General features: G+C 44.4%; 1 protein-coding gene and 1 pseudogene across 1 annotated transcript in view; both read right to left on the reverse strand.

Annotated features, from left to right (window-relative positions):
* The window catches only part of LOC142190426 (gastrula zinc finger protein XlCGF66.1-like), a 198,610-nt gene that overhangs the window by 13,072 nt on the left and 158,227 nt on the right, over positions 1-27,311 (reverse strand). The gene's annotated exons all lie outside the window — the stretch shown is intronic.
* The window catches only part of LOC142190016 (uncharacterized), a 33,915-nt pseudogene continuing 10,520 nt past the window's right edge, over positions 3,917-27,311 (reverse strand).

Below are 27,311 nucleotides of genomic sequence, written 5' to 3' on the forward strand. Positions count from 1 at the left end.
CAGGCAGATGTTTAGAATATTCTACCGACATCTAGACATGGCTAGAATGATGTAGACGTTAGAAGTTTTCAGAACAGTCTAGAATATTTCACCAACATAGGATATGCTTGTTAATTAAAATATATGATTGAAAAATATCGATGTCTGGGTTTTGTACACATAAATCTCTCTCTCTCTCTCTATATGACATTTCTTTGTGTCTTACTACTGATAACAGCTAACAATAATGGGGACTCAGGATCTCCATGGTCATTATTACTGGGGGTTGCGATGTGTCTGTTGGGTCTGACTGATGAGTGAATGGAGATAATGAGCAAATTAGCAACTGACTAAAAATAAACTTTTATTAGATAGTTTTAAAATTGTCAAAGAAATAAAAATAGCCCTTTTGGTAACAACACAGGCGATAGCTGACTGAGCAATTCCTATCAGCAGCAAAGAGTCAAGTAAAGATACTGGTTATATACACCTTAGGGAAAAATAGATTGAGTATTTGTTACCCCAGTATATTGACTCATATAATATCCCCAAAGGTGTGTGAAACAGAGGTGAAAGAATCCCCGTCAGAGTTTTGAACCGGAGGGAACCACTAGTGAAACCATCGCTATGCGTGTAAAATAGTCACCTTCTGTGCTAGCCCTGAGAATCCCAAAAGGGGGGAGAAAAACAAAATGATATTAACACATATAGAGGAGGTACTCCCTGAGCCCAGCTGGGCAATTTATCACCGGACGCTCAACAGTGTATAAGCTCTCGACGCATTTCTTTAAATCATCAGGAGAGTGAGATAAACAGTCTGCAAGCCTAAATTTCCTAGCTTGCAGTTAAAACCGCAGTTCCTGGCGCCCTGATGGTGAATGGAGATAAGATGCAAAATCAGACATAGATAAGATCCAGGCTCTGTCCTCTATTGTTAGAAAGTGCCGGGTACAGGATATTTCATTCTATTGGAGGGGATATTAAACACTGCTATACGTACACCGATCAGCCATTACTTTAAAAGCACCTGCCTCTGGTCTCTGGAGTTAACTTGGCCCACTTCTCCATGCAGATCTTCTTCAAGTTATCTAGATTCTTTGGGTGTCTCATATGGACTTTAATCTTGAGCTCCTTCCACAAGTTTTCAATTGGGTTAAGGTCAGGAGACTGACTAGGCCACTGCAACACCTTGATTTTTTCCCTCTTGAACCAGGCCTTGGTTTTCTTGGCTGTGTGCTTTGAGTCGTTGTCTTGTTGGAAGATGAAATGATGACCCATCTTAAGATCCTTGATGGAGGAGTGGAGGTTCTTGGCCAAAATCTCCAGGTAGGCCATGCTATCCATCTTCCCATGGATGCGGACCAGATGGACAGGCCCCTTGGATGCGAAGCAGCCCCACAGCATGATGCTGCCACCACCATGCTTGACTGTAGGGATGGTATTCTTGGGGTCGTATGCAGTGCCATCCAGTCTCCAAACGTCACGTGTGTGGTTGGCACCAAAGATCTCGATCTTGGTCTCATCAGACCAGAGAACCTTGAACCAGTCTGTCTCAGAGTCCTCCAAGTGATCATGAGCAAACTGTAGACGAGCCTTGACATGACGCTTTGAAAGTAAAGGTACCTTACGGGCTCGTCTGGAACGGAGACCACTGCGGTGGAGTACGTTACTTATGGTATTGACTGAAACCAATGTCCCCACTGCCATGAGATCTTCCTGGAGCTCCTTCCTTGTTGTCCTTGGGTTAGCCTTGACTCTTCGGACAAGCCTGGCCTCGGCACGGGAGGAAACTTTCAAAGGCTGTCCAGGCCGTGGAAGGCTAACAGTAGTTCCATAAGCCTTCCACTTCCGGATGATGCTCCCAACAGTGGAGACAGGTAGGCCCAACTCCTTGGAAAGGGTTTTGTACCCCTTGCCAGCCTTGTGACCCTCCACGATCTTGTCTCTGATGGCCTTGGAATGCTCCTTTGTCTTTCCCATGTTGACCATGTATGAGTGCTGTTCACAAGTTTGGGGAGGGTCTTAAATAGTCAGAAAAGGCTGGAAAAAGAGATAATTAATCCAAACATGTGAAGCTCATTGTTCTTTGTGCCTGAACTACTTCTAAATACTTTAGGGGAACCAAACAGAATTCTGGTGGTTTGAGGGGTTGAATAATAAATGACCCTCTGAATAAACTTTTCACAATTTAAAAAAAAAAATTAAACAAAGAAATAACATTCTTTTTTGCTGCAGTGCATTTCACACTTCCAGGCTAATCTACAGTCCAAATGTCACAATGCCAAGTTACTTCCGAATGTGTAAATCTGCTAAATCTGCAGGGGGTTGAATACTACTTGTAGGCACTGTAGGTGATAATTGTCAGAGCAGTGTGGGGATGGCTGCTGAAGATGAGAAACTTAGGAAAAGGATGGACAGCGATCCAGATGATTTCTTTGAGATTGCATATTTAATTACAACATATCAGACTCCATGTATGATAAGAAGCCGCACTGTAACATAACTAACTCATAGAGCTCGAGTACATAATCGAAAACGCCCATTATCAGCATATTTTTTTCTTAATAACAAGTTTGGTGCAATAGAAACATATTGACTTGGACATCCCTGTCCTTAAGGTTTGTTCATAGAACACTTTTGCTTTTACCCTTCCCTTAGGTTAGGCCCCAGGGTTAAAGAAGAACCATTAAATGCCTTGGCTACCTAACCTCCCCCCTTATTCTCCACCCTCTTCCTTTCCCTCCCCTTCCTCCTCTCTTTCTTCTCCCCTATTAGTTTTTAGTCTTCTCTTTTACAGGTATAGTTTTCCCGTGGAAGAATGGCCAGACTTCAGTTGTGCTCCTTGAACAGCAGAGGCTTCAACGTGCCATAGAAGAGGACCCAGGTACTCTACCACATTCACAAGCTAAGGGTTGACATCCTACTGCTACAGGACACCTACTTTAAGATGGACCATGTACCCACGATAGTAAACAGATATTTCCCTTGCTGGCTCTACAGCTGCAATCCTGACTAAATATAAAAGGTAGTGTTGGCTTACCTAAACACCTCCAAGCCATGGTCATTTCCCAGTGCTCTGATGCACAAGGTAGATACTTAATAATAAAAATACCTATCCATGAGAAATTATTCACGATCCCTAATTTCAATCTCCACAACCAGAACCAAATTCAAATCTGTTAGTCCTTTCTTTTTACCTTAGTTAAGTTTGCAGAAGGGCTGGTGGTCATGGCAAGAAAGCTGTATTTAACCATGGATGGAATAATGGATTCCTCGTCGGGCAGGTTCCCCATCCCTTTGTCACAGGTACAGGACCTGAAATCAAAGATCACCGACATGAGGCTTGTCAACGTCTGGTGGACCCTTCATCCCCAGGTGAGAGACTACACCTAGTTTTCACAAGTCCACAACACTCACAGTAGATTAGACTACTTCCTCATCAATCACCATTTGTTCGCATGGGACCCTCCTGCTAACAGATCCTTCCAAGTGGTCTGACCAAGCTCCATCTTTCCTTCATGATCCCTGATCAGCCTAGAGGTGAGTGGGAATGGACTCTTAACCTCAACCTTCAAAACACCCAGCATGTACAGCAGTGATATCACAAGCCATTACAGACTTTTATCACCATCACATATGTGAGAAGACCCCTCTCCCAATACAATGGGAAGCATCAAAGAGTGTCAGTAAAGGTTTTCATTCAACAAGGCGATAGCTTACTCACATACAAACACCTGAATCCCCCCATAAACGTAACAGGGATTCACAAACGCTGGAGGACCTACTAGAGCCAGATGCAAAGTGAAAGTCCGTGTAGACATCAAATATGAAGTAGGCAAATGTACTAAAAGGTTCCAAAAACAACACTGGCAAGTCTCTGTCCCATCCTGACACTGTAGCTTAATCTTTCTGAGACTACTATCGAAATCTCTACAATCTTATGGGCCTCCAATCAGATTTACAACTGCCAGAGATACAAAACAGGAGCAATGATTATGTGTGAATTCGCAGATGTTTAACAAGACTTGATTTCTGACTAAAACATTTCTCACATTCTGGGCATGAATATGGCTTCTCCCCAGTGTGAATTTTTTGATGTTCAACAAGATGTGGTTTCAGAGTAAAACATCTCTCACATTCTGGGCATGAATATGGCTTCTCTCCTGTGTGAATTGTTTGATGTCCAACAAGATGTGATTTCTGAGTAAAATATCTCCCACATTCTAAGCATGAATATGGCTTCTCTCCTGTGTGAATTCTAAGATGTGTAACAAGATTTGATTTTTTAGTAAAACAATTCCCACATTCTGTACATGTATATAGCTTTTCTCCTGTGTGAATTCTAAGATGTGTAACAAGATTTGATTTTTGAGTAAAACATTTCCCACATTCTGGACATGAATATGGCTTCTCTCCTGTGTGACTTTTTTGATGTCGAACAAGATGATGTTTCTGAGTAAAACATTTCCCACATTCTGGGCATGAATATGGCTTCTCTCCTGTGTGGGTTTTTTGATGTCCAACAAGATATAATTTCTTAGTAAAACATTTCCCACATTCTGGGCATGAATATGGCTTCTCTCCTGTGTGAATTGTTTGATGTCCAACAAGATGTGATTTCTGAGTAAAACATTTCCCACATTCTGGGCATGAATATGGCTTCTCCCCAGTGTGGGTTTTTTCATGTTGAACAAGATTTGGTTTCTGAGTAAAACATTTCCCACATTCTGGGCATGAATACGGCTTCTCCCCTGTGTGAATTTTTTGATGTTCAACAAGCTTTGATTTGCGAGTAAAACATTTCCCACATTCTGGGCATGAATATTTCCTTTTCCCTCTGTGAGTTTTTTGATGTTCAACAAGATGTGGTTTCAGAGTAAAACATCTCTCACATTCTGGACATGAATATGGCTTCTCTCCTGTGTGGGTTTTTTGATGTCGAACAAGATGTGGTTTCTGAGTAAAACATTTCCCACATTCTGGGCATGAATATGGCTTCTCCCCTGTGTGAGTTTTTTTATGATTAACAAGATTTGATATACAGGTAAAACATTTCCCACATTCTGGGCATGAATATGGCTTCTCTCCTTTGTGAATTCTCTGGGCTGAGGGAATATCTAAGTCATGTTTTTCATATGGATCTTGTGTGATACCATGATCTTCTGCTTTATAATCTGTAGATATCAGATGTCCCTCTGAGCTCCTGGAACAGTCATCTGACAAGAAGAATACTGATGTTACTTTTATTTAAATAACATAACCCTATAAGTATATTCCCCCACTGAGCTGCCACTGCCTGAGTCACTTCAGACTGTGTTAAGAAGTGACGTCAGTAGCACAGGCAGCAACTGATGGCAGCGCTGCCTACTTCATTAGTATTCACTGTGCTGAGACGGAGGTCAGTGATAGTGAATAGTAATGAAGCGGAGCAGGAGACGCCACCACTGCTCTAGGTGACTGTAGAGGTGAACACAATCCATGGCTGCTTAAATATGGCCACTTATGTGGAATAATACTTTAGGATGCCATAAATCTTACTGTATTACACCCCATACACACAATAGATTCCCAGCCCAAAGTCCCCGCAGATCTGCTGTCCCATACAGTATGTAGTATGTGTCTGAGGAGTCACAAGGAAGCCGGGACTCCTAGCGTCATAGATCAAGAAGATACGGGGAGTCCTGGTGTGTGGACAGAGTTTGGGCTGGGAAATTTGACTGATGTACAGACCAGATTTTCTAGTCCAGATTTGATAATGTGATTGGGGTCTAAGGTGAGGCTTACACAGTGAATTCAGAAGAAAATTATTTCCAAATCAGCCACTGAATCTCCATCAGATTCCTTAGGGCTAGTTCACACGTGAGTATAAGGGGAGGTTTTTGACAGCGGAATTCGCGTCCAAAACCTCCCCTTATAATGGTGGTCTATGGAGACCGCCGGGCTTCTGTTCTCCGCTAGCGGCGAGCTGCTGCTAGCGGAGAAAAGAAAGGACATGTCCATTCTTCAGGCGGAAGCCGCGCTGTCTCAGTCGCGCGGCTTCCGCCCCCCGCAGCTCCCTCCTATGTCGGCTCATTCATTTGAGCCGACAGCAGAGGGTTAAGCCGCGACAGCGATGGTCGCGGCGGGCGGGTTTTGACAAGAGAGAGACGCGGCTCGCCGCGTCTCTCTCTGTGTCAAAACCCGCGCGGGCAGTTCACGTGTGAACTAGCCCTTACTGGCCAGGCGGGATTTTCCACCTCCCATTTATTTCCATAGAGCTCTGAGGTGGAATCTGCCTGAAGATCGAGCAGGAGGATTATTATTACCAGTAGCTGAAATAATCTGCTATATAATTCTGGTAAATTCTTTCCCTTCACGAGGACTGACAGCCGGGGATGAGGAAATTCGCCTCGTTCACATCGATGTCAAGTCCTTCCATTATATTCTATACTACATTTATTCCCCCTATAGCGGTATCACATTTATATTCATGTATTATTAGTATTTTATCTGAATCGGGGAACAACAAATAGTCTAAACAATGTCTGACTAGAATCAGTGACCCTTCTGTGCTTTATATAGTGGTGACTCCTCACCTGGGCGGTTCCCTGTAGGAATGTCCTCCTCACACTCCTCATCACCACTCACATCGGGATCTTCCTGTATTCTCATAGATATAGCATTAATGTCGCTCACATCTTTATCCTGATGGAAAATCTGTGAAACAAATAATGTAAAAGTCACCGGACAAATGGGGAAGTCACAGAGAATGTTCTAGATCATTAATCCGCAGGAAGATGAAAGATGTCCTGACAGTAGCTGCAGGTCTGTGAGAAGCCGGAGAAACATATTAGATGGCGGCTCAATGACACTGCCCATGTATATAACCATCTAATACTGCTGGATACAACAAGACTGACCACAAGGACTTCACAGCCCGTCTACACATCATAGGGAATATCTCCATCTACCTGATCATCCTGTGGAAGAAGAGGACTGGGACATCTCTCCGGTGTTGTCCTCTTACTGGATCTACCTGTAGGAAACACAGACAGGGACTGAATTCATTCTGTACATACAAATAATGGAAGTCCATGTGTATATAGTCATGTCTATTACCTGCTGATGTGAGGGGCTGGTGGTCCTCCATCATCACCTCCTTGTACAGATCCTTGTGTCCTTCTAAATACTCCCACTCCTCCATGGAGAAATAGACAGCGACATCCTGACACCTTATAGGAACCTGACAACACAATGATACAGTCATCACCCCGACCCCTCCAGTTACTGTATAATGTCCCAGCATTCCCAGCAGTGTCACCTCTCCAGTCAGCAGCTCCAGCATCTTGTTGGTGAGTTCTAGGATCTTCTGTCCATTGATCTCCTCATGTTTCAAAGGGTGAGGTGGAGGCCCCGGAAATGGGCTCAGGGTTCCTCTCCATCCATCAAATACAAGTGTTTGACAGCGCCCACTAGAGGGCTTCTTCACTACTGTGTAATCCTGGTTATGGGGAGACACATTAATAAATCTCACTACATACATGTCCAGAGTCCATCACCTCTCCAGTCCTATCATCTGTTATTACTATAGATAAGAATGATGTCATGATGACATCATCAGAATCTCTCACCTCTCCAGTAAGCTGGTAGATGATCTCTAGGGTGAGATTTAATAGACTTTCCGCCATCTTGTTCCTGTCTCTTTCCATCCTTGATGGGACAATCAGGAATATTCTCTTCTATAGAAGATACTGAGAGGATTCTATATTGTAGGAACCTGAATGGAGAGAAGATGAGACAATGGAAATAAAATACAATAACTGGAGATAACAATGTGATAGTGATGAGATATTTGGGTGTAGATGATGTTTGGTCTCTTTGTAGACATTGGACATGAGGTGAATAGTTGGTCACTGGTTATATGATGTACAGACTGGAATCACCGCTACAACTAATGTCATTACAGTAATGTAGAAAGGACATAAAGGGGTCAGGGGTCAGCGGTGCTCGGGGGATGTGACAAGTGTTCTTTGCTTTTTGGCACTCACGTTTTGTGTGAAGCAAGGAAAGATTTCTTCTATTACAGGCCCCATGTTGTGCTGTATTCAGGAGGGTTTTATTTACCTGGAAATCCCTTTAGTAGTCGCTGACTGTAAACTATTAACCCCTCGTGTAACATAAACCTCATGAGAGACCATGAAATAAATACAGACCCCTGACAGCCCCCTAAAGGAAGAAAAGCCACAGAACAAGAGCCCAAGCCAACAAATAAATAGAGAGCTCAGTGCAGATCCCATTAATAAAGACCTGAGTCCTTTAACCCCTTTTATCCCTCCACAAACTCCAGAGATTGCAGCGGGTAGTGGAAAAAATCTGCGTCCTGCTCATTCATTTATCTGAGCCTAATCCGCAGAGGAAAGCCGCAACGCTCTGCATCGGCACCCGTCACAGCAATCCCACAGCCAAATACGGTGGCGGAAATTCTCTTCATTATCCGCCGTATGGACCGCGCCGTAGTGTCTGTTATTAGGCTCCGCTCTACTGATTCTGCTACAGCTGGAAGGTTATTTGTAGCCCCATCATTACCGAGTAATCGCTGCTGCTAGATTTGATGCCTGATAGGCTACTTAGTCTCTGTACCGTCAGGTGGGCAGTGTCAGGTCAGAACAGGCAAGGGGCATGGCTTAGAGCTCCAATCAGCTAAGGGGGCATGGCTTAGAGCTCCAATCAGCTAATAGTATAGATTCTTAGTATAACTATCAGGAACCAAGACAAACTGAACTGATTGCTCGACAATGGTGGGGGCTAGAGAGAAAAATCTAACTGTCCCGGGATAAGAGGAGACGCAGTTATTAAATGATCCAAAGAGATGTCACATTTTACTAAATCTGTTACATAAAGCAGTGACATCAAGAGAGACATTACTAATACTGCAGGGGGCTAATCCCTGGTCTGTATCCCCAGAATATGAACCGTTGGCTGAGGAATCAGGGAAAATTCAGGTCAAGATCCTGTTCACGTTCCATCTCTAGATCCAATTCCGTAATCTTTTTGCAATCAGAATCTGAATGTGGAGGCAATTTTTTTTAGGACATCGAGGGGGGGGGGGGGGGTGGCTAGGGGAAAACAGCAACAATGGCCGTACACCCTACGTCAATGCGCAAGGTCGTAAAAGTCAACCCGAGAGACAAGTGCTGGAAGCTCTGAAGGAGATTAATCCATCTTTACATATGTTTACTGAAATGCAAATTAGGGTATTGCAGAGGGGTCTTTCTTTTGCACCCACTGGTATATTTGACCGTTTTACTACGGTAAAAGACATTGAGTTATTTGTATGAAAGCTGCTCTGGAAAAAGTTTTTCTCCCATGGTAGTGACAATTTGAATGACCAGTCAGATATGTTGGGTACACTCAATACTTCAGCTGAGATGCGTGCAGTAAGTGATTTACAACAGCTCTTAGATGAGCAAAATCCGAGCCAGCATAGTCCAGGTTATGATGTTGATATACCCGTACATCTGCGTCCGATTTGATTCTTAGTGAAGCCTGTGCTTTGGGCATTATTGATGAAGAGATGAAACAAGGCTTGACGGTTGATTACCCTAAGAATGCAACACTGTACTTATTGCCTAAAATCCACAAAAGTAATACCACACCACCAGGTAGGCCAATTGTGTCTGGCATTGGAAGTCTGTGTGGAGGCATTTGTAAATTTATTGATCATTTTTTACAGAAATGTGTTGAAACTTTGCCTAGTTTCCTCAAAGATACTTCTGACATGTTACATCAGCTGGATGGACTGCACCCCGAGAAGGACACTTGGCTCGTGAGCTGCAACGTCGAGTCTCTCTATAATTCAATTTGTCATGACCATGGGGTAAGAGCGTTGAGATCTTTTTTTATTTATAATGAACTTTGATTATTTCTTGATTTAATTTATTTTGGAGTTGTTAAATTTTGCTTTGACCCACAATTATTTTTTGTTTAAGGACCGCCCCTTCCTACAGCTCCAGGGAACGGTGATGAGGGCAACTTGTGTGTCCTCATATGCCAATTTGTTCCTGGGGTTGTGGGAACGGGAGGTCGTTCCTTTTGTTACTGGTTTCGAGGCCGTGCTCCATTGGTCTAGATATATCGATGACATCTTTTTTATCTGGCAGGGTTTGGCGTCGCAGCTCGAGCTGTTTCTTAGGGTACTGAATGTTAATGATCTTAACACTAAATTGACATGGCAATATAGTAAATCACGCATTGAATTTTTTGGACCTTGTCATTTCAGCTGATGTCATGGATAACATCCAGACTGATGTTTACAGGAAAATTACATCTACTAACGCACTTCTCCATGCTACATCTTCACATTATTACAAGGTCAAAGAGGCGATACCCATCGGCCAATTTTTACGCATTAAAAGAATCTGTTTTAATGAATATGATTTTGAACAACAAGCTTTGGATCTCACTGCTCGGTTTCGCAATAGAGCTTAGAGTAAAAAAGTCATCAAGAGAGGATACCTGCGGGCAAAACAGACACCTCGTAACTCTTTATTGGCGAGTCAGAAAAAGAAGAGATCCAATGATCTTGAGCATCTTAGATTCATTACATCTTATAATGCACAATGGCGTGATATACGCAAGGTATTGCATAAACATTGGCCCATCTTGTTGACCGATGGTGATATTGCTCCTTTCTTGTCCACTTATCCTAGTATCACTTGAAGGCGATCGAAAACTTTACAGGATATAGTTACTGCAAGCCACTTTGTGACAGTCCCTAGTAATGTCTTTGGAACTAGGGGTCCCATTGGTGGGTTTTTTCCTTGTAGGGATTGTACAGTGTGCACCTACATGATGAGAAGATCTGAGTTTGTTGATTCATCTGGGGATAAACGATTTAAAATATGTTCTCACACTACGTGCATTACCACCACAGTTATTTATCAGGCCACTTGATTTATATCAGCATGACACAAGGTTTTTAAAGATCAGAATTTTGGAGCAGATAAGTAAAATCAGCCTGTTCCCCATCACTTTAACTGGTTAAAGACTGCCGGCCATAAAATTACGGCCAGTGGTCCTGGTCTCTGAAGACCGGACAATTGTAAATTTACGGCCAGCCTTCAGAGACCCCCTTGACGGGGATCAGGAATGGGTGATAGTTGTAACTAACAGCTAACCCCGTTTTAACCCCTTTGATGCCGCCATCAAACATGACGGCAGCATCATAGTGGTTTCGACGAATGTATCATCCCCGGCACCCCCGCATTGAGATCGGGGGGTGCTGGTATCAGTAAAATGCAGCCTGGGATCTGGTCAGTGACCCCAAGCTGCCCGGTGCCCCCAGTACCTGGTTGATCCATCTGGCGAGTAAGAAAGTTAGCTGATGCGTCTTTATCAGCTCACTTCCTCTGTAGACTGCAGGACATGAGCAGGCTCGTGTCTTCTAATCTACAATATAGAAAATCAGTTGATGCTTTCATCAAAGCATCAACTGATTCAAGTATCCTAACCGAACACATGAAAAAGTAAAAAAAAAAAAAGCAAAAATAAAGTGTATGAAAAAAACTAATAATGTTATAAAGCCCAAAATTCCCTTTTTTTATATAGAAAATGAATTATATAAAAAAAATACTAAAAATTAATAAAAACAATGCATATTTGGTATAACCTCATCTTTAACAATCTGTAGAATAAAACTAAAACAGTATTTAATGTACACGGTGAACGTCGAGAAAAAAACGGAAAAAATCCACCGGAAGTAATGATTTTTCGCCATCTCACCTTACATAATATGCTATAAAAAATGATCAAAAAGTCATATGTACCCCACAACAGTACCAGGAAAAAGCGCACATTGTCCCGCAAAAAATAAGCTCTCAAACAACACTGTCAACTGAAAAATAAAAATGTTACGCCTCTCAGAAGATGGTGATGCAAAAATCACTGATTTATGTCCCCAGATGTGTTTTTGTTCTGTAGAATTAGTATTGCATAAAAAAATAACATAAATGAGGTATCGCCGTAACCGTACCGACCCGCAGAATAAAGGTCACCTGTTACTTATACTGTACACTGCATGGTGAAAAATTTAAAAGTGAAACGCAATACCAGAATTGATTTTTTTCCAGAAAAAAAAAGAGTTAATAAAATGTATTCAATAAGTTGTAGGCACCAAAAATGGTGTCATTACAAAACACATCTCATCCCGCAAACAACAAGCCCTTATATGGCCACATCACCAGAAAAATAAAGAAAATATAGCATCTAGTAATGTGAAAACAAAACCCCCAGAACACCAAATTATTAGAACACAACTGGCAGGAAGGGAATATATAAGCTGTGTGAGCGAATATCAGGGGACACCCCAGATTTACAGCTTTCGAGGAAAAATATACCAGAAGTGATCCCCAAAGTGACTCCACCAATCATAGGAGCTACTGGGACATAGTAGGGAATTTGGCGTTTGCAATGTTCTCCGCACAGCTTACACATTCCCTCTTCACCATCCGCTGTGCAGTCACATCCGGGATACTAATACTCACTACACCCCCTGATAAATTCTTTGAGTTTTTTGCGATAGTTTTCAAAATGGGGTCACTGCTTTGGGGAATCCACTTTTCTGGTACCTTACAGGCTCTACAAACATGACATGGCATTCAGATACCAAACATCTGAATCTGTACTCCAAGAGCCGCATCGTGCCCCTTCCCTTCTGTGCCCTGCTGTGCGTAATGTTGTATGTGGTATAAACTGATATTAGGGCACATGTATGACACTGTTGTACCCAGGATAACATACGTAATGTCATATGTGGGTATAAACTTATATTAGGGCACAGCCGGACACAGAAGGGATGAAGGATTATTTGGTTTTTGGAACACAGACTTGGACGGTTTGGTTTTTGGATGCCGTGACACTTTTGCAGAGACCCTAAAATTGCCTTTACAAATTGGGGTCACTTCTTGGGGAATTCCAGTTTATTGTCACCTCCAAGGCTCTGCAAAAACAACATGGCCTCCAGAGGGTCCCTCTAAATCCATACACCAAAAGCTAAAAAGCGCAGTGCACCTTCCCTTCTGAGCCCTGCTGTGTGCCGAAGCAGCAGTTTACACCCACATATATAATTTTTTGCCCCTCGGGATGGCCCACTTAATAGTTTTAGGAGTTCAGGTCTCTGACAACACAAAGTGGGTGCAACGTACTGGGCACCGAAATGGCATATAATTTCAATTTTCATTTTGAACATGAATTTTTGGGAAGCATTTTTAGTCTCAAAATGATAATACCCCTTGATACATTCCTAAAAATTTCTAAAATGGGGTCACTTTTGAGGGGTTTCCATTGTATTGATACCTTAGGAGCTCAGCAAATGCGACATGGCACCTGAAAACTATTCCAGCAAAATCTGCCCTCTAAAAGCCAAATAGCGCTCATTCCATTCTGATCCCCACCACGTACCCATACAGCAGATTATGGTCACATGTAGGGTGTTGCCATGTTCAGGAGAAATTGTGTAACAAACTGTGGTGTTTTTAATTCTTTAACAACTTGCAAAAATTAAAAATATGGTGCTAAATGGATGATTTATTGGAAAAAAAGTCATTTTTCATTTTTACGTCCCATTGTTAATAAAATCTGTGAAACAGCTGTGAGGTCAAAATACCCTTAGGTAAATTCTATGAGGGGTGTAGTTTCCAAAATGGGGTCACTTTTAGGGGGTTTCCACTGTATTGGTTCTCTAGGGGCTCTGCAAATGCAACATGGGACCTGAAAACTATTCTATCAAAATACACCCTCCAAAAGCCAAATATCGCTCTTTCCATTCTGAGCCCCGCCATGTCCCCATACAGCAGATTATGACCACATATGGGGTACTGCCATATTTAAGAGAAATTGTGTAACAAACTGTGGGTGGCTTTTTCTCCCTTAACCCCTTATGAAAACTTTGGGGATAAAAGGGACATTTTAGTAATTTTTCATTTACACATCCCAATTGTTAGTAAAATCTGTGAAACAGCTGTAGGGTCAAAATGCTCACTATCCCCCTTAATGAATTCTGTGAGGGGTGTAGATTCTAAAATGGGGTCACATTTTTTTTGGGGGGGGGTTTCCATTGTTTTGGACCTCTAAGGGCTCTGCAAATGAGAAATGGCATCTGAAAACTATTCCAGCAAAATCTGCTGTTCAAAACCCCAGTGTCGCTCCTTCCCTTCCATGCGCTGCTGTCTGCTCAAAAATCAGTTTATACCTTCACATGTGGGGGATTTCTGTGCTTGGAAGAAATTGCATGATAAACTGTCAGATGCATTTTCTCCTTTAACCCTTTGTGAATGTGTTAATTTTAGGTCTAAATGAATGTATTAGTGAAAAAAAAATGAAATGTCTAAATTTCATCTCCATATTTTTTTTAATCTTATGAAATGCGTAGAAGGTTAACAAACATCCCAAATGCTGTTTTGAATCATTTGAGGGGTGCAGTTTTGAAAATGAGGTGATTTATGGGGGTTTCTATTATATAGGCCTTAATCATTCCTTTCAGAACTGAAGTCGTCCCTAAAAAATTTTTTGGGGGAATTTTCTTGTAAATCTGGAAAATCGCTGTTACACTTGTAAGTCTTGTAGCATCAAAAATAAATTAAAAGACAATCAAAAGATGATGCCGATATAAAGCAGAGATATGGGAGATAATATCCAGATCCAGATCAGCTCTGTATACTGTGTATACAGCGTGCAGGAGGCTGTATTCCTCCTGCAACTGAGGCTAAATGTAACAGCCCCAGTTATAGGAGAAATCAGCCTCCAGTACAAACAAAAAAGTGATCAGATGTCCCCAAAGGTTTCTTATCACCTTATGGGGGCAAAATCTGAAAATAAAATAAAAATATAATAAAAAAGTTTTAAAAAATGTAAATAAAATAATAATAAAAATAATAATAATACGCTAATAAAATGCAGTTATCAAAGGGTATAGCCCCACCCCTGACGACACCTACAAAATAAAAATTACCGTAATGGAGAGGAAAAACTATTTTATAAAGTTTTTCATTGACACTTTGTGTTATTAAATAAAAATAAATAAATAAATTGAAAACCAGACACAATTTCCCTCCTATTTTGTTTATATTTTCCCGGATATAAAAAAAATTAAAACACATTTGAAAATAAAAACAACATAAAAATAAAGCCCGATGTGTCCCCGAAAAAAGACGCAAAAATTAGTTGACTGAGACATACGAGAAAAATGTTACAGCCCTCAAAACCGCACATACAAAATAAACCTAAAATGTGGCTGGTCCTGGAGCACAAATTGGCCCGGCACTGAAGTGGTTAAATGAAGCTGTCAATTTCAGTGTCATTTTTACTTATTGCAGCAGTTTCTGTTGTTTTATCTTGTGTGTATTTTCATTTGTGTTTTCATTTTCTTTCATTGTGTTTGCGCTCTAGTTTTGCCTCTTTATTTTTTAGGTAATCTTCAATGATTTTTATACAGTCTCCTATTGTTCACTTGGTCTTTTTTATTTTTTGCCACGTGCACTTTTATATGTTTTCAGTGGAGTGTCCACATGTTGCCCTATTTGGTGCAATTTTTTGTCCAATTTGAGGTGTTGGTTTTTCTGCAATACTTTTTATCTCTGGATTAGATGCAGCCGTTATACTACCGGCTCCTTTCGTTTGGACTAGTAGTAACCTCTCTCTCTCTCTCTCTCTCTCTCTCTATATATATATATATACACACACATCTTTGATATGTCCTATTTGCCCATAGCATCTTTTACTAAGTAGATCTTTTATATTTTTAGTGGGCGATCATGTGATGGGTTCAACATGATCATGTGACCATGATCATGTGTTCAGAGGTCTCACATGCTGGGTATATTACCAGGTTAATGGTAGGCTGCGTGATTTAGCCGGGTCGTTTGTTATTTGCATCATGTGACTGGCTTTCATATCATGTGACTATGATTTCTGTGTGCAGGGGGAGTGCCTACCATCTCTCCTATGCTATGTGTGCAGTCTGCACAGTAATAAAGCTTGTTTACTGGCCAGGTCATGTGATACCGCTATTAAGGGGTGATCACATGACCGGCTTCTTCAGCGACGTCACTGTTGCGCATGCGCAGTAGGATTTTCATACGCTGGTGTGTTTCATTGGTTAATTTGTAACATCTAGTCCAGGGGTCCTCAAACTTTTTAAACAGTGGGCCGGAGGCAGAGCAGGTCGCACAGACATTGGGAGCGGTGCCCTCCAATAGGTAAAGTGAAGTGCGCTCCACGGCCTGGCCCGAGCTCCCCAGGAGCTTCATTATAAATGGCCCTCGGGCCGCAGTTTGAGGACCCCTGATCTAGTCATTATCTAAGAAGGGATTTTACAGACAAGACGTTATACCTCCTGAGGAAGCCCTGTAGTAGGACGAAACATGTAGAGGTGGACTCTCTTGCACCTAGGGGTAACACATCTGTGACCATGACGCTAAGTACCATATATACTCGAGTATAAGCCGACTTTTTCAGCACAGATTTTATGCTGAAAAAGTCCCCTCGGCTTATACTAGAGTCAGGGTCTACGGAGCACAGAGACTTGAAGGACCTGCATAAATTAAACAAAAGGGGAGTGCTACTGCTCTGTGATTGGCTTATGATGTAAGACCACGTGACTGTGATGTCATCAAAGGTCCTGTAGAAACTAGAAAGTAACATCTGCAGTTAAGTCAATGGCCAGGATTCATTGTGTCTTATAGAAGATGTCTGTCGTATGGAGGAGAGGAAGCTACAGCAAAGTGAAAGTAAAACACACAGGTCCCTTCCTTTAGTTACTATTCCTTGTAATGTCAGGCATTTGGGGTTATTAATTTAGTTTCAGTAACTCCATGTGCCTCACATTAATAACAGTTAACCCCATCATGTCCCTCTTCCCTGTGTGCCCATATAAGGGTTACTAATATGTGAGACATATGGAGGTAATAATAAACCTTATATATATATAGTATATATATAATATACGGTAATTTGTATTGTCATTTATTATCATGATTGAGTGGTTGTGCATTGTCATTCTCACCCGTACTCATTCTCATGTATCCTCTACACCTTGTTAGTGAACCTGCAATATCGCATTAGTATTGTACTTCATCATTTATGATTATTGAGTCATTATTATGGGCATTTTGCTTTGTGGTTCACATATGTTACATTCATTATTTATTTTGTGTGTTCCCCTGGTGTCTTTTAATGTTGCCTTTATTGTCTTGTTGGGGGACACCCCACAGTCTGGTGGCATATTTCCATCTGCTGTAATATGGTGGTTTTATTACTTTTGTAATTTTGATTAATAAATTTATATATTTTTACACATATGTTATGAGGTTATTTCTTATTATTTTTGCATTTTGGCTGTAGCTTTTTTTCCGATTTTCATCTGTACTGTCAGGTGGGCAGAGCCAGGCTGGAGCAGGCAAGTGGGTGTGGCTTAGAGCTCGAATCAGTTAACAGTATAGATTTTTAGTATAACTATCAGCTACCAAAACTAACTTAACTGATTGCTCCACAATGGTGGGGGCTAGAGAGAAATATCCAACTGTGCAAATAAGAGGAGACGTTGTTATTAAAGGATCCAAAGAGATGTCACATTTTACTAAATCTGTTACATAAAGCAGTGACATCAAGAGAGACATTACTAATACTGCAGGGGGCTAATCCCTGGTCTGTACCCCAGAATATGAGAGACATCAGAAAACCGAAGAGAAGTGTCTAGTGTGAATATGCTTCATGTGCTTTAACATACAGTCCCATGTAAATACATCACTCCCCCCTCCTCACATACAATCTCATGTAAATACATCACTCCCTCCCCCCTCCTCACATACAATCTCATGTAAATACATCACTCCCTCCCCTCCTCACATACAGTCCCATGTAAATACATCACTCCCTTCCCCTCCTCACATACAGTCCCATGTAAATACATCCCTCCCTCCCCCTCCTCACATACAGTCCCATGTAAATACATCACTCACTCCTCCTCCTCACATACAGTCCCATGTAACTACATCACTCCCTCCCCCTCCTCACATACAGTCCCATGTAAATACATCACTCCCTTCCCCTCCTCACATACAGTCCCATGTAAATACATCCCTCCCTCCCCCTCCTCACATACAGTCCCATGTAAATACATCACTCCCTCCTCTCTCCTCACATACAGTTCCATGTAAATACATCCCCATACCTCCCAACTTTGAAGAACCGAAAGAGGGACAATTTAGCCCCGCCCACTTTTGTGTTGACTCCGCCCATTCTCATTAATTTTTATGTGCCCGCACACAGTATAATCCTCCTACAGTCACCCGTAAATGTCCCCCCTCTAACTCTCCCCCAGTTTCATATACACCCTCCATCTCTGCCCCCAGTTTCATGTCCCCTCCATCTCTGTCCCCAGATTCATGTCCTCTCCATCTCTGCCCCCAGATTCATGTCCCCTCCATCTCTGCCCCCAGATTCATGTCCCCTCCATTTCTGTCCCCAGTTTCATGTCCCCCCATGTCTGCCCCCAGATTCATGTCCTCTCCATCTCTGCCCCCAGATTCATGTCCTCTCCATCTCTGCCCCCAGATTCATGTCCCCACATCTCTACCCCCAGATTCATGTCCTCTCCATCTCTGCCCCCAGATTCATGTCCCCCCATGTCTGCCCCCAGATTCATGTCCTCTCCATCTCTGCCCCCAGATTCATGTCCCCTCCATCTCTGCCCCCAGATTCATGTCCCCTCCATCTCTGCCCCCAGATTCATGTCCTCTCCATCTCTGCCCCCAGATTCATGTCCCTCCATGTCTGCCCCCAGATTCATGTCCTCTCCATCTCTGCCCCAAGATTCATGTCCTCTCCATCTCTGCCCCCAGATTTATGTCCCCCCATCTCTGCCCCCAGATTCATGTCCCCCCCATCTCTGCCCCCAGATTCATGTCCCCCCCATCTCTGCCCCCAGATTCATGTCCCCCCATCTCTGCCCCCAGATTCATGTCCCCCCCATCTCTGCCCCCAGATTCATGTCCCCCCATCTCTGCCCCCAGATTCATGTCCTCTCCATCTCTGCCCCCAGATTCATGTCCCCCATCTCTGCCTCCAGATTCATGCCCCCCCATCTCTGCCCCCAGATTCATGTCCCCCCATGTCTGCCCCCAGATTCATGTCCCTCCATCTCTGCCCCCAGATTCATGTCCTCTCCATCTCTGCCCCCAGATTCATGTCCCTCCATCTCTGCCCCCAGATTCATGTCCCCCCATCTCTGCCCCCAGATTCATGTCCCCCCATCTCTGCCCCCAGATTCATGCCCCCCATCTCTGCCCCCAGATTCATGTCCCCCATCTCTACTCCCAGATTCATGTCCCCCCATCTCTGCCCCCAGATTCATGCCCCCCATCTCTGCCCCCAGATTCATGTCCCCCATCTCTGCTCCCAGATTCATGTCCCCCCATGTCTGCCCCCAGATTCATGTCCCTCCATCTCTGCCCCCAGATTCATGTCCCCACATCTCTTCCCCCAGTGTCATGCCGTCCTCGCCTTCATCTGCCCCCAGTTTCACGTTCCACCTCCACATTAAACTTACCTTTTCCTCGTTCCCCCGCTGCACTCTGCGCGCCTCTCTCTCTTTCACTGGCGCACAGTTGTAGACGCGATGTGACGTCATCAAATCGCGTCTACAAACCAGTAGCCAGCGGCAGCGGCGAAGCGAGGAACTGACCTGTGTCAGCTCCTTGCTTAAGCCGCGTATGTGTTCAACTCAGATCTCAGGTACCTCCCTCCAACCGGGACCGTGGGACACGTCACAAGAATCGAGAATGTCCCGCGGAAATCAGGACGGTTGGGAGGTATGCATCCCTCCCCCTCCTCACATACAGTCCCATGTAAATACATCCCTCCCCCTCCTCACATACAGTCCCATGTAAGCCCCTTCCCCTCTTACCCTGAAGTCTCTCTCTCTCTTCACCACAGTTCACACTTGTACATATTATTTACTGCGGAGCTAAAGGACCTGCGATGACGTCATGATCATGTGACCAGACTCCTGTGTGGGCGGAGCTATAGTGTGAGGTGATAATGAGGTTGCTCCTCCCTCCATTCTAGACAATTCATTACTGAGGTGAGGAGAATGGAGATATTACAGGAACTGCCCCAGAAACCCCCCAATCTGTTCCCCTCAGTACAGGAGCAGCGAGAGGGGAGTCTATAGGGGGGGACATTGTATATACAGTGGATTTTGTCAACTATATATGATGCGTTTATAATGGAGTCCTTACAAATTATATGTATACCGCCTGCTACGAAATCGACTGAAAAATGTCACATGACGTCCTGTACAAAATTACCAAATACTCGTCATCCAGGAAAGAAGAGGATAGGAATGGAAAAAGACAAGAAATCATTCTCGCCACAATCATTACATTTTGTGAAATGGGGCAGGTTTTATGGCCACCACTGTATATGTGATATCAATAGGAACAGAGGAAAACATATGGCACTGATATCCTACTAATATTTCCTATTCTTACTAATTCCTGCTAATGTGAAAGTTTGTGTGTTTGGATGTTTGTTCCTCAATCAAGGCCAAACCGCTGAACGGATTTGGTATGGTGACCGGGAAGGAAACATAGGCTACTTCATAGGCCGCTCCATTGCACGACATCACGATCGCTACTGGCGAACGTATGGTCCTGCTACGCTGAAGGACCTAAGATGACTTCCTGGCTTCAGCAGGGCTCCGATAGGTCTGCTGCATCCTGTGGGCGGCCCAATGGACGAAGTGCGAGCCGGAAAACATGGCGGCGGCTCGCAGCTCCGGCGCGACACTGACATGCAGGCTGGCTGCGCGGTGCAGGACGAGCCGCTCGGGTGTGCACAGCATGCGCTCCGGACACAACGGTGCATACCCACAGCTGTGGAGTGAAGCAGACACGCAACCTCACTCGCTGTGGCAGGGCAAGTGGATCGGCTGTGTGAGTAACCACGGGGACTGTAGTGTTCGGTGCCGGGGCCACGGTATAGGACTTTGGGGGCCTAAGGGGGTCGCGCAACAGTGGTTTGGGGGACCAGAGGGGTGCCCAGGGCCACCTTACCAGAGATGCCGCGGGGTAGGGTTTGGAGGTCCACATTGGAGGAGGGGGCTGCGCTACAGGGGTTTGGGTAGGCCGGAGCCATGTGGGCCAGGGGCCACGAGTTAGATACATGTATCTGCACAAAGTACCACCCCCCGAAAGATTGCATACGTGCGTCTGCACACAGTTCCACAAGCCGACGGATTAGATACGCACGTCTTCACAAAGTTCCACATGCCAGAGGATTAAATATGTGTGTCTGCACACAGTTCCACAACCCAAAGGATTAGATACGTACGTCTGCACACAGTTCCACAACCCAAAGGATTAGATACGCACATCTGCACACAGTACCACACGCCACAGAATTAAATACACAGGTCAGCAAACAGTATCACACGTCAGAGCATTAGATACGCACGTCTGCACACAGTACCACACACGGGAGGGATTAGATACACACCAATGCACACAGTACCACACACCGTAAGATTGGATACGCGCCAATGCACACAGTTACACACGACGTAGGATTGCATACGCTCATCTACACAGTTCCACATGCCAGAGGATTAGATACGCGCATCTGCCTAATTACCACACGCAACAGAATTAGATACACAGGCCAGCACACAGTATCACAAGCCAGAGGATTAGATACACACGTCATCACACAGTACCACACGTCAGAGAATTAGATACGCACGTCTGCACACAGTACCACAAGCCGGAGGATTACATACACATGTCTTAACACAATACCACACAACAGATGATTAGAAACGCACATCTGCACACAGTTCCACACTCCACAGGATTACATCCGCGCCACTGCACACAATACCACATGTCGTAGGATTGGATACGTGAGATAAGGCTGCTGTAGGAGCAGTGTAATATAGTATGTGAACCTAAATTCATAAAAGTTGTGAAGCCATGTCATTTACCAGGATAAAAAGTAGCCTATATTTTAATTGAGGTGACAAACTATCTGTGTGCCAAATTTCATCCAAATCCATTCAGCCGTTTTTGTGTGAATGACGACGTATCTCTGTGCGCCTGATTTATCAGTATATAGTTGCTGCAGGTAGGTTCATGATGGTCTCAGTATATTCTGTAGTTGCTATAGGTAGGTCCTCCCTACAGCAACTTCATTCTAGTCTCACTAGAGAATTGACTAGAACGGAGTTGCTGCAGGTAGGTTCATGGTCTGGGTGTATTCTGTAGTTACTATAGGTAGGTCCATGGTCTGGGTGTGTTCTGTAGTTACTATAGGTAGGTCCATGGTCTGGGTGTGTTCTGTAGTTACTATAGGTAGGTCCATGGTCTGGGTGTGTTCTGTAGTTACTATAGGTAGGTTCATGGTCTGGATGTACTCTGTAGTTACTATAGGTAGGTCCATGGTCTGGGTGTATTCTGTAGTTACTATAGGTAGGTCCATGGTCTGGGTGTATTCTGTAGTTACTATAGGTAGGTCCATGGTCTGGGTGTATTCTGTAGTTACTATAGGTAGGCTCATGGTCTGGGTGTATTCTGTAGTTACTATAGGTAGGTCCATGGTCTGGGTGTATTCTGTAGTTACTATAGGTAGGTTCATGGTCTGGGTGTATTCTGTAGTTACTATAGGTAGGTCCATGGTCTGGGTGTGTTCTGTAGTTACTATAGGTAGGTTCATGGTCTGGATGTACTCTGTAGTTACTATAGGTAGGCTCATGGTCTGGGTGTATTCTGTAGTTACTATAGGTAGGTCCATGGTCTGGGTGTGTTCTGTAGTTACTATAGGTAGGTCCATGGTCTGGGTGTGTTCTGTAGTTACTATAGGTAGGTTCATGGTCTGGATGTACTCTGTAGTTACTATAGGTAGGCTCATGGTCTGGGTGTATTCTGTAGTTACTATAGGTAGGTCCATGGTCTGGGTGTATTCTGTAGTTACTATAGGTAGGTCCATGGTCTGGGTGTGTTCTGTAGTTACTATAGGTAGGTCCATGGTCTGGGTGTATTCTGTAGTTACTATAGGTAGGCTCATGGTCTGGGTGTATTCTGTAGTTACTATAGGTAGGTCCATGGTCTGGGTGTATTCTGTAGTTACTATAGGTAGGTCCATGGTCTGGGTGTGTTCTGTAGTTACTATAGGTAGGTCCATGGTCTGGGTGTATTCTGTAGTTACTATAGGTAGGTCCATGGTCTGGGTGTATTCTGTAGTTACTATAGGTAGGTCCATGGTCTGGGTGTATTCTGTAGTTACTATAGGTAGGTTCATGGTCTGGGTGTGTTCTGTAGTTACTATAGGTAGGTCCATGGTCTGGGTGTGTTCTGTAGTTACTATAGGTAGGCCCATGGTCTGGGTGTGTTCTGTAGTTACTATTCGAGATGAGCCAATAGTAAAATATTCGATGTTCGTTATTTGTTCCGAATAGCATCTCAATATTCGACTATTCGAACGAATATCAAACCCCATTATAGTCTATGGGAGAAAATGCTTCGTTTCAGGGGATCCCACCATTCGACTCAGGAGGGTCACCAAGTCCACTTTGACACCTCAGCATATGATGCCAACACCTCTAAAATGCAACTGGGACAGCAGGGGAAGCATGTCTGGGGGCGTCTAACACACCAAAGTCCCTGTATTACCACACTATCACATCCTTTTTACTATTACGTATCAGTAGTGTGAATGCACCCTTACTCCCCAAATGGATGGACACAAACCCAAATTTAAGCTCAAAAAACATTAACAAGCACCCCTTAATATCACGTTGACCATGACAACCACAGATGGAATAGACAATGGGAAATCCAAAAGCCCTCACCCTTAACTGTCATTTTGAGTGTGTGTGTGATGTGGTAAGACCTTCCAAAAGTCACTTTTCTAGCCCTTAACAGGAGCCCTTCCAAATTAAGTTTACAAGCCCTTAAGCTGAGCTACCAGCAGAGATTGAGGCCCTTCAGGTGACTTCAGCCTCCACCTGCAGAGTTTTAGGCCCTTTGGGTGAGTTCAGCCTTGCACCAGCAGAGTGTTAGCCCCTTTAAAATTCTTAGCCCCTAAAACAGTGGTTCCAGAACCATCACTCTCATTGTGTTGGATTGATGCAGTGGATTGGACTGAGGACCCAGGCATTGACCTTGATTTGGATTGTGAAATTGATAACATTTTGGCATCAAGTCCTGGGGGGTAACATTTATTGAGAGGACCGCAAAGGTGGAGAATTGGCTGCAACCACTACTATCGGAAATGGTCCTCTAATATGGGACTCTACATTACCTCTACAGGGTTCTGATCAGGTGTTAATAGTCCAAACAACATGCTCCAGTACTTTAGCTGTAGATCAGAAACTACTTTCCATTCCGACACCAGATTTAACAAAGCTTCATCATTATCGTCCTGCTGAGGTGGAGCCACTAAAGGAAACCTTGCTTTCAAAGGTATGTCCTGGAGCTGCGAAGGGCCAAATCTAAACACAGTCCTTTGGAATTGAACAAAATTCAAAGTGTCAAAAGACTTTAGAAACTGTTGAAAGTAATGGGATCCAGAATGAGGAGTTCATCACAAGGCTGACAGACCAAACTCCACATGCTGCAGCACAAGCCACCAGCAGTCAGACTAAGATGGTCTCTTCTTCAAGCAAGACACAAGATTCTTGTCACGTTCGTGTCAGAGTCCAGACACAGATTCCAGGCTGCAGATTGCACCGCTAAGGAGACAGGGGAAGGAGACTATCCCTGGCACTACGGTGGCTAGCTAGGCCCTGCCTACGGGTGGTGGTCAGCTGTCTCCAAGCTAACCTTGGCCCCGACGACTCCTGGCTCTCTAGCACGAAGACCTGACAGACAGACAGGGCAAGAGCTGCAAGAAAGCTAGGGACTGGGGATTCTAGGGTGGTGACCCCTGCAGAAATAAAGGTGCAGCTGCGGACAAACAAACAGGACGGGAGGTGCTGGACAACTGACACGCAGCACAACAAAGTACAAAACAAGAGGAATGAGGAGAGGGACAGTGGAGAGGTGAGGAAAGGGTAACCACGAGACTGGGGTAAAATAAACTGGAACCCACCTCAAACAACCAGACAGTGCCAAACAAACAGACGTGAAGGGCAGGGCAGAGTAGAAGTGTGGAGGGAAAAACCAACTCACACACAAACAACACTCAAACTCCTTTCTAGTCCGTAAGCACAAGCAGAACACTCCTCCTCCTCCTCCTAAGGCCAAGAATTCTAAGTTGGGACCACGTAAACCGGCAACTGTTGGAGACAGCCCTCTGCCTAATAAAGGCCCCAGCCTCCTTCCATAGGATAATGGCAATACATAACACCTGAGGTTACACTTATAACCCCAAGTGTGTTCAGAAGACCAGAACACCATGTACACACTGATGGCTCAATGGTAGGGAACCCACCAGCAGATCACAGAAGCCCGGATCGAATCCCCGACAGAAACATACACCAACACACGCACGCGATCAGGTCATGACAATTCTTTAGCGGCCTGCTTTGTCTCCCTGCCCAATATTCCTGGCAGGAGTGCTGAAACACCACCCTCCTCCTCTGAATCGACCTCAGATACTGGCGTGGGGAGGCATCAGCAGGCCGCGCTGAAGCTCATCAGCTTGGGGGACAGACAGCACACTGTATCCGAGGTCAGGGATGCCATCCTGCCTGAGATGGAAATGTGTTTTTCCCTGCTGCACCTGGGGCCAGGCATGTTTGATAACGGCAGGAACCTGGTAGCGGCTCTGGAGCTTGCCAGCCTCCAACACGTTCCATGTGCCCACTTTCGCAAATGTATAGGAGCCGCTGCTAGCCTCAAAACACTCCAACAATGCCTCCATCTGCCCAAACACCGGCTGTTGTGCGACGTCCCCACATGCTGAAAACCTAGATACCATATGTTGAGCAGGGTGTGTGAGTTGCAGAGACCTTTGATGGAGTTCCATCTCCAAAACCCAAGGGTTCATCAAAGTCAGCTCCCTCAGTTTCTGCACCATGAGTTTCCATGGGTGGCAGACTTATCTAAAATCCTATCCCATCCTTTCCACTGGACACGAAACATTAGCATGCGCTCATTACAATTCCGGATATGGCAGCTGCATTAAGCAGGGTGCAGGGTACAACGCAGACCAGGCCCAAGCTGTAGTTATGTGCGGTTTGAAGTAAGGGGACAGTGAACAATTGGAAGAGGAGTTGGTGGATGATGAGGCCACCGACCCGACATGGACAGGGGTGATGTCTAGCGGGTAAAGCAGTGTAGACGTGCAGGCAAACTAATCAACAAAAAAGGTGGCTAGAAGCAGAAGCATAGACTGGGGTGATGTCTAGGGGCGAAAGCAGTGTAGATGTGGAGGCAAGCTAAGCAACAAAAAAGGTGGATAGAAGCAGAAGCATAGACTGGGGTGATGTCTAGGGGCGAAAGCAGTGTAGATGTGGAGGCAAGCTAAGCAGCAAAAACGGTGGCTAGAGGCAAAGGCATGCAAAACTACCCTGTTGCAAGACTTATTCTTAGGTCTGGGACACGTTAATGGCCCCCCCTGGCCAAATAACCGCCACTGAGGGGCATAGTATCACCAGGAGGGACAAGTATAGGCGCATGTTGTGGGAATACCTGACCCACCACAGCTCTGTCCTCTCCAATCCCTCTGTGCTCTACAGCCTACACTTATTTTCTCATTTTTTTTCTGCACTACACACTATTTGAGTCCCCTTGGCAATTAGCAGTAAGAGAACCCTGGAGCAACCAACTGTAGCCAGCTACCATAGCATCAAGCCTGGCTAAATGCAGAGAAAGATTTTGGACCACTTCCAGAGATGGAAACTTTAGTGGTACAGTTGGAAATGGACAGTGTAACGGGATTAGCTGAGGGATCGCTGTCTTGACCACTTTTTGGCCACAAAATGAAAGTCCAATCCAGCCAAGTAAGGTGCAAGGATATGATGCAAGGACACCTGCACATCTGTCTCTGACACATTGGGGAGTTCACCCTCATCCGACCTTTTGGCCTGCGCCATCATGCGCCTCTTCCCAGCCACTCCCCAACTCCCAGGCATTTCATTGCAGGCAGAAGTACAGCACAAGCCACCCACATGCCCAAGCCTTTAACGGCCTCATCGAAAAACTGCTGGCCCTGGAGATGTTGGTGTTTATGCTTCTGGATATCCAGGCCTTCCGTCACCAGATGGCAGCTGGGGCACCTCCCTATGCTGGGCCTAGCCGTTACTACTTCTCTTGGTGTGCTGTCCCCGCCTTGTGCCTGCACATGTCCCATAAAATCAG

Source organism: Leptodactylus fuscus, chromosome 1, assembly GCF_031893055.1.
Source record: "Leptodactylus fuscus isolate aLepFus1 chromosome 1, aLepFus1.hap2, whole genome shotgun sequence".
Classification (NCBI taxonomy): domain Eukaryota; kingdom Metazoa; phylum Chordata; class Amphibia; order Anura; family Leptodactylidae; genus Leptodactylus; species Leptodactylus fuscus.